This window comes from Suncus etruscus, chromosome 7 (genome assembly GCF_024139225.1).
Source record: "Suncus etruscus isolate mSunEtr1 chromosome 7, mSunEtr1.pri.cur, whole genome shotgun sequence".
NCBI lineage: Eukaryota > Metazoa > Chordata > Mammalia > Eulipotyphla > Soricidae > Suncus > Suncus etruscus.
The window spans coordinates 84,881,052-84,888,842 of NC_064854.1; the positions used below are offsets into that span (position 1 = coordinate 84,881,052).

The 7,791-nt window shown below is 42.2% G+C and overlaps 1 non-coding gene across 1 annotated transcript; it reads left to right on the plus strand.

Annotated features, from left to right (window-relative positions):
* Positions 1–2,351: 2,351 nt before the first annotated feature.
* Positions 2,352–2,484, plus strand: LOC126014690 (small nucleolar RNA SNORA51). Its single transcript, XR_007497692.1, has one exon. It is a non-coding gene; the product is annotated as a small nucleolar RNA SNORA51 (small nucleolar RNA).
* Positions 2,485–7,791: the final 5,307 nt, after the last annotated feature.

Sequence of the window (7,791 nt, forward strand, 5' to 3'; positions counted from 1 at the left end):
ATGGTGCAGCTGGCATGGCTTCAGCAGGGCGGGGGATCTGGCCCACTCTCTCCTATCGACATTGCCATTATCAGCTGAGCAGCTTATGTACCCATGACTTTTCACAGTTTAGTATACATTTCTTTTTTTGGAGCTGACTGAATGTAGACATGATACTATTTATGTATCTTCTCTAAGCAGGACAGAGTCCAGGAGCGCTTTCTCCGTAGAATATGAAAGAGCAAAGATTCTACCCCAGATATCAGAGCAACCAGTGTGGTAAGGAGTGAGTCAATTTATGCATGACTAAATAATTCTGTATTTGTGATGTGTACAAGAATCCTTCTTTCTTGAGTCCTTAAGACAGGCAGAGTGAAGTCTGAGGAACATGCCCCACTTTTAAGGATCTATTATAGTCACAGGCCTTTGCTATGTATTTTCATGGGGGAATCTGGGCACACAACTTTAGCTACTGACAATTAGAGAGGGTGAAAACTCATGCATGGACTAAAATGCTGACTGGTACATTTGCTTCACTGAATGAAGAAGCCCAGAGCAGTAAAGCTGAGTCCATCATACCTGTGTCCTGGTTCTGAATTTTCATTTCTTGAAAGGTGTAAGTGAGGGAGTGGTGGATGAGAAAGAGCTCAACTGTGCATAGGGATGAGCCATGAAACACAGAGGGACAGAGAGATGGTTAAATAGAGAGGGACAGCTTCTGTTTTGTTTTATGGGGGGGGGGATCCACACCCAGCCACACACAGTGGTCACTAGTGGCTCTGCACTCAAGAATCACTCCTGGCAGTGCTCAGGTATACCAAGGTCAAAAGTTGACTCACTCACCAAGTGCAAGTAGACAGACTCTCTGCCTGCTATACTATGGCTCTGGCCTCAGGGCCAAAGCCAGTCTCCCCCCATTAGGAGGGGTACCTGTCTCTACCCTTCCACATGAACCAGGAAAATGAGTTGTTTTTCTCCCCTTCCACATAAACTAGGAGAATGGGTTGAGTTCATTTGAGCTGTCAGAACCCCACTGCTGAGTGACTGAGAGAACCTTGTTCCTCTACATGCCAGAAGGGCCTAAGCATAGAAGAAAACACAAAATTTTCCCTTTCACAGGTGCTCCCTAGTCCTAGGGGAGTGAGCCAGAAGGGGCTGGGTTTTGTGAATAACACCCCAGACATCCAGGTCATAGCACTGCCTGCTTTTAGATCATTTAGCAGGCAAGTCTCATGCAGTGTGGTCACAGAATGAGATCTAAGGACTAAAATACAGTCCAGGGGCAGGTGCCTGCTTTCATGATGCCAACTCCAATTAGATCTCAAGCTTCACAAATGGTCCACAATCCTTGGGCAGATCCTTGGGCAGAGACAACGGTGGTTCTAAAGCAACAAAGAAATTCAATTAAAATTTTAAAAAAAATGAGTTCCTTTCTCTCCACATCCCCACCAGCACTGCTTGTTCTCATTCTTTCTGAGGTGTGCCAATCTCTGTGGCGTGAGATGGTATCTCATAGTTGTTTTGATTTGCATCTCCCTGATGATTAGTGATGTGGAGCTTTTTTTCATGTGCCTTTTAGCCATTTGTATTTCTTTTTTGTCAAAGTGTCTGTTCATTTCTCTCCCCATATTTTGATGGGGATGATGTGGAGAGAAAGGAACTATTATTCACTGCTGGTGGGAATGCCATCTAGTCCCAACCTTTGTGGAAAGCGATATGGAGATTTCTCCAAAAGTTGGAAGTTGAGCTCCCATACGATCCAGCTATACCACTCCTAGGGACATATCCTAGGAACACAAAAATACAATACAAAAATCCCTTTCTCACACCTATATTCATTGCAGCATTGTTTACAATAGCCAGACTCTGGAAACAGCCTAGATGCCCCTCAATAGATGAATGGTTAAAGAAACTATGGTACATATACACAATGGAATATTATGCAGCCATCAGAAGAGATGAAGTGATGAAATTTTCCTATACATGGATGTATATGGAATCTATTATGCTGAGTGAAATAAGTCAGAGGGAGAGAGATAAACACAGAATGGTCTCCCTCATCTATGGGTTTTGAGAAAAATGAAAAACATTTGTGTAATGATTCTCAGAAACAAAACAGAGGAGCACTGGAGGGTCCAGCTCCTGACATGAAGCTCACCACAGGGATCATTTAGTGCAGTCACAGAAATAATTACACTGAGAACTATCATAACAAAATGTGACTGAATGAGGGAAGTAGAAAGCCTGTCTAGAGTACAGGCCGGTGTGGGGTGGGAGGAAGGACACTTGGGATATTGGTGATGGGAATGTTGCACTGGTGAAGGATTTCATATATATATATATATATATCAAAAAAAGATAAGATAAGATAAGGCCTCCCAATTCTTACCACAGGCTGTGTTCTTTACATTGACTGTATAGAAAGAGGAGGTACAGTGAATGCACCCCATATACACCTTAACCCAGGCCCTTTGCCTGGTCTGTATTGTGAATTGGGGGACAAAACAAATTAAAAAAAATGCATATATTTACCAAAATGTCGTCTCCTAAGTAATAAAGTGCTTAATGATTTTTCCAGTGAACATATCTATTATTTATTCATAAAAATCCCCTCTGATATTTGATAGCTTTTGTGAATAGAGGTGGAAAGCAATGGGAATCCATTACACCTGTGAGTCAATGGTTCTGTTTTTTGTTTGTTTGTTTTGGTTGTTTTTAGGTCACAAAAAGCTGTGTTCAGAGCTTCCTGTCTGTGCTCAGCATTTGCTCCTGGTAATACTCAGGGGCCCCTCTGTCATATTGGGGATGGAACCTGGATGGCTGTGTGCAAAGTCAGTGTGTCAGCCAGCTATACTATCTCTCTGTCTATGTGCTTTGAAGCTTTAGTTTTGAACTTTGTTAATTTTTACATATTTTCTATAGTATTTCACATATTTTTATAATAACCTGATATTTCTTTTGTTTTATAGGATAGCTACAATTGAGTTTTAAAATTTATACAAGAATATATAATTCATTTAAACCAAGTAAAGATGAGTATCTAGTTTGTAGACTATTTCTATGTGCAATTCACAGATCCTACCTGAGATGCTTTACCCAGTTTCCTAGGAAGGTCCCAAGGTAGATATTGACAGATCAGATAGGATTCCCTGGAGCTTTTTTGCTAGGGAACACTTGCTGAAATGTGGCAGCCAACATTTGAGGAACATTTGGCTCTTGCTACTGCCTCTCTCAGCTTTCTGTGATGAAGACAGATAAGTGAAAGTCCTAGAGTCTTATGGGAGAGCTGTGCTAACCAGGTATGAGCAGGTATAGTGATGCGAGGCAAGGACATTTGGATGTATCCCCCAGATGGGCAATGGGGTGGTGTGGGCCCTGTGTGTGCCATGGGGCACAGACATCTGATGTAGACAGAGGGACCAGGAAGGCAGAGGAGGTCCATCCCTATGGACCGAGGTATGGTGGGTATATGGGTCTCAGACACTAGTCAGGCCCACAAATTGTAATCTGAATCTTTTGTTCTGGTCCTCTTCATTGGCTATTCCATGTAAAATCATCCAGGTACTCTATCTCCAAGCCCAGGTGAACGAGTCTGAATCAGGATCACACAAGAAATAATCTAGACCAGGCTGTGTATGAAACACGTATAGTTTGGCAGTCTTTTATGTAGCATTATGGAGCTCGCTGTCCGCCAGAACTACCATTTTTATTGAGTACAGAGATCACACCTGGTGATCTTTGTTTTGGGTGAAACCAAATTGTAAACAAACAGATACAAAGAAACCAGGGATAAACATTTTTTTGGGTAAAATAAGGAGTAACCCAACAAATGCCCCACAGGAACCCCAGATCAGAATTTGCAAAAGTGGTTATTTTGCATAGGCACAGTAAAAGTTGGCTGTAATAGCATCAGATTTTAAACTGTATACATCATTCTCAAAACAATCAGTTTTTTTATAACTTTTCACATCTTACAACACTTTTCATAGACTTCTCTGAACATAAACATTAGAACCTTTCTGCAGATACACTTCATTAGAAAATTATTAAACATTCTTACACTGAGCACTGTAACACAAGTCTAGAATATCTGAGTTCCTTTTCTTTTCTTTTTTTTTTTTTTTTTTTTTCTGGGGGGAATTCACACCCGGTGGCGCTCAGGGGTTACTCCTGGCTCTACCCTCAGAAATCACTCCTGGCAGGTTCGGGGGACCATATGGGGTGCTGGGATTCAGAACCACTGTCCTTCTGCATTCAAGGCAAACGCCTTTCTCCATGCTATTTCTCCGGCCCCTGAGTTCCTTTTCATAAACTTCATTCAACAAAAATCACAAGAACATTTCTACAAATATATTCAGTTTGAAATAAAATTCTAAAACATTCTTTTTTTTTGGTTTTTGGGCCACACCCGGCTTTGCTCAGGGATTACCCCTGGCTGTCTGCTCAGAAATAGCTCCTGGCAGGCACGGGGGACCATATGGGACACCGGGATTCAAACCAACCACCTTTGGTCCTGGATTGGCTGCTTGCAAGGCAAACACCACTGTGCTATCTCTCCGGGCCCTCTAAAACATTCTTATAATGAGCACTGTTAATAATAGTCTATACTATCCACATTCTTTTTCCATCTACTTCTGTGGACAAAGAGATAAGAACATTTTTGCAGACATAATTTAAGAATAAGTTGCTACATAAAATACACAGTAAAACATCATAGCAGGGGCGGGAGATAGCACAGTGGTAGGGCATTTGCCTTAGACGCAGGACAGTGGTTCATATCCTGGCATCCCCTATAGTCCCCCGAGCCTACCAGGGGCGATTTCTGAGTGTAGAGCCAGGAGTAACCCCTGAGTGCCACCAGGTGTGACCCCCCCAAAAAAAAAACAACAAAAAGATGTCACTTGCCTATTTATTGGGGCCAGAGAGATAGCACAGCGGCATTTGCCTTGTAAGCAGCCAATCCAGGACCTAAGGTGGTTGGTTCGAATCCTGGCATTCCATATGGTCCAGGAGCAATTTCTAAGCAGATAGCCAGGAGTAACCCCTGAGCACCACTGGGTGTGGTCCAAAAACCAAAAACAAAGAAAAAAAAGAAAGAAAGAAAACCATGACAAGCCACCATAAGTCCAAAGCACTCACCATTGTTGCAGTTTTCTTCTTGGGTCCAGGGTTCAAGCCAGTCCAAGGTTCGGGTGCCAGATGTAAAATCACCCCATGTGCTATATTTCCAAGCCCAAGTGACCAAGTCTGAATCAGGGTCGCACAAGAAATAATACAGATCAGGCAGAATGTGAAACACGTGTAGTCTGGCAGTCTTCTACGCAGTATGGAGCTTGCTGTCTGCCAGAATTACCATTTTTATTGAGTACAGAGATCACACCTGGGTGGGGCAGTAAACTCACCCAGGTTTACAGGTAAGACAATCATTGTTTTGGGTAAAACCAAATTTTAAACAAAAAGATAACTAAAAAAAATTAGGGAGAAACTTTGTTTTAGGTAAAATAATGTGTAACCCAACACTTTTTTTTTTTTTGGTTTTTGGGTCACACCTGGCAGCGCACAGGGGTTACTCCTGGCTCTACACTCAGAAATCACTCCTGGCCAGCTCAGGGGACCACATGGAATACTGGGATTTGGACCACCGACCTTCTGCATGAAAGACAAATGCCTTACCTCCATGCTATATCTCCAGCCCCATAATCCAACACTTTCTGCCTGACCCTTTTGATCTCTGTTCACAACATAAATAGCTGACAGTCAGGACCCCTCAGTGCTGGTCCTGCCCTCAGCCCACCAGCTGCTGTGTCCTGCAGGCACCTGCCATCCCTATTCGGTGCCCAGCACCTAGTCCTCATGAAGCTGCATAGGCATGCAGGATCTCATTGTCTACACCCTGGGATCATAGGATGTGACCTTTGTGCTTGAGGAAGGGTCCATGATGTGGATAGGTCCATAGAAAACCTCCTACCCAAACCCATCCTGCACAGCATGGGGATCAGGAAATCACAACCTCAGTGCAACAACTTCATCTTGTACAAATTGAGTATGGTTTTCAGATCCAGGAAGGTCTGCTGAGTGGTCACAGAAAAGATGGGATGAAACAAGATGTTGAACTGGCCGTATACTGTGGCCTTATACAACAGAATCAGGTAAAGGTCCGAAGCACAGATTCCATAGGAGGTCAGTGCCCATAAATAGGTCTGGCCAGAGCCCAGAACCTCTGGTCTGCCCTGCCCAGCCCACAGGAAAGATGAGCAGGTGCCCTGTGTAGAGCTGCTGATAGCGCTGCAGAGCACTGTGATGGAAATTAGTAGGAATGATTCATTACTCAAGATATTAATTATGCAACAGTGAATGTGGTGTAATATGAGGCATGAGATAGCATGTATAAAGGCCATCAAAGACAGTACAATTCATGTATCCTGTGTGTGCACGTATAGTATATGTATCCTATGTGCACACATAATAGAGCACATATCTGCACTTCTGTGAACCTGTATCATCCTCCACTATCTAATAAAAATCATGTTAGAAGACCCACTGAGAAATCTTTCCTCAGTGCACATGGCTGACCAAGATTTTTGATAGCGAAGGTGATATTTCTCATGCTTAATAACAAATATTTATTTGGCCTAAATATGAACCTCCCTTCTGCTGTATTAAGTGTGTATATATTTGAGGTGGTTTTTTTTTTTGTTTGTTTGTTTGTACTTTTTTTTTCAGCTGCACCCATTTGATGCTCAGGGGTTAATCCTGGCTAAGCACTCAGAAATTGCCCCTGGCTTGGGAGGACCATATGGGATGCCGGGTGATCGAACCTCGGTCCTTCCTTGGCTAGCGCTTGCAAGGCTTACCTTACCTCTAGCACCACCTCGACAGCCCCTATATTTGAGTTTTTTCTTCCAAACATAAGGATTTGAACAGGCAAATATAGCCTTGATTAAATTTCTTTTTACCTGGAAAACTCAAAACCAAAAGATACTTAAAAACAACTTTATTTCTCTTTGTTTTCTTTTTTTAATATTTTTATTTAAACAACTTGGTTACAAACATGATTGTGGTTGGGTTTCAGTCATATCAGATGATACCCCCCCATGACCCAAATATCCCTCCTCCCCTCCCCATCCCTCCCTGTACTCTAGACAGGCTTTCCACTTCCCTCATATATTCTCATTGTTAGGATAGTTCACAATGTGGTTATTTCTCTAACTAAACTCATCACTCTTTGTGGTGAGATTCATGAGGTCGGCTGTAACATCCAGCCCTCCTCTCTTTTGTCTCTAAAAATTGTTGAGAAATGTCTTTCATTTTTCTTAAAACTCTGACTTATTTCTCTCAGCATAATAGATTCCATGTACATCCATGTATAGAAAAATTTCATGACTTCATCTCTCCTGATGGCTGCATAATATTCCATTGTGTATATGTTCCACAGTTTCTTTAGCCATTCATCTGTTGAAGGGCATCTTGGTTGCTTCAAGAGTCTTGCTATGGTAAATAGTGCTGCAAGGTGTAAGGAAGGGGTTTTTTGTATTGTATTTTTGTGTTCCTAGGGTATATTCCTAGGAGTGATATAGTGGATCATATGGGAGATCAATTTCCAGTTTTTGGTGGAATCTCCATATTGCTCTCCAGAAAGGTTGAACTAGTCGGCATTCTCTTTGTCTTCTAAATGCCCTTGCAGTTTTAAACAGAAAGGAATGTTCTGCTTTTGGGACATCTCTAAAGGACTTTTATTACTTGTTAATTCTTGCCTCAAATTTTACATTCAAAGTTTTGGCCAGGAAATAGCATTGAACTGTTGAGAAACCT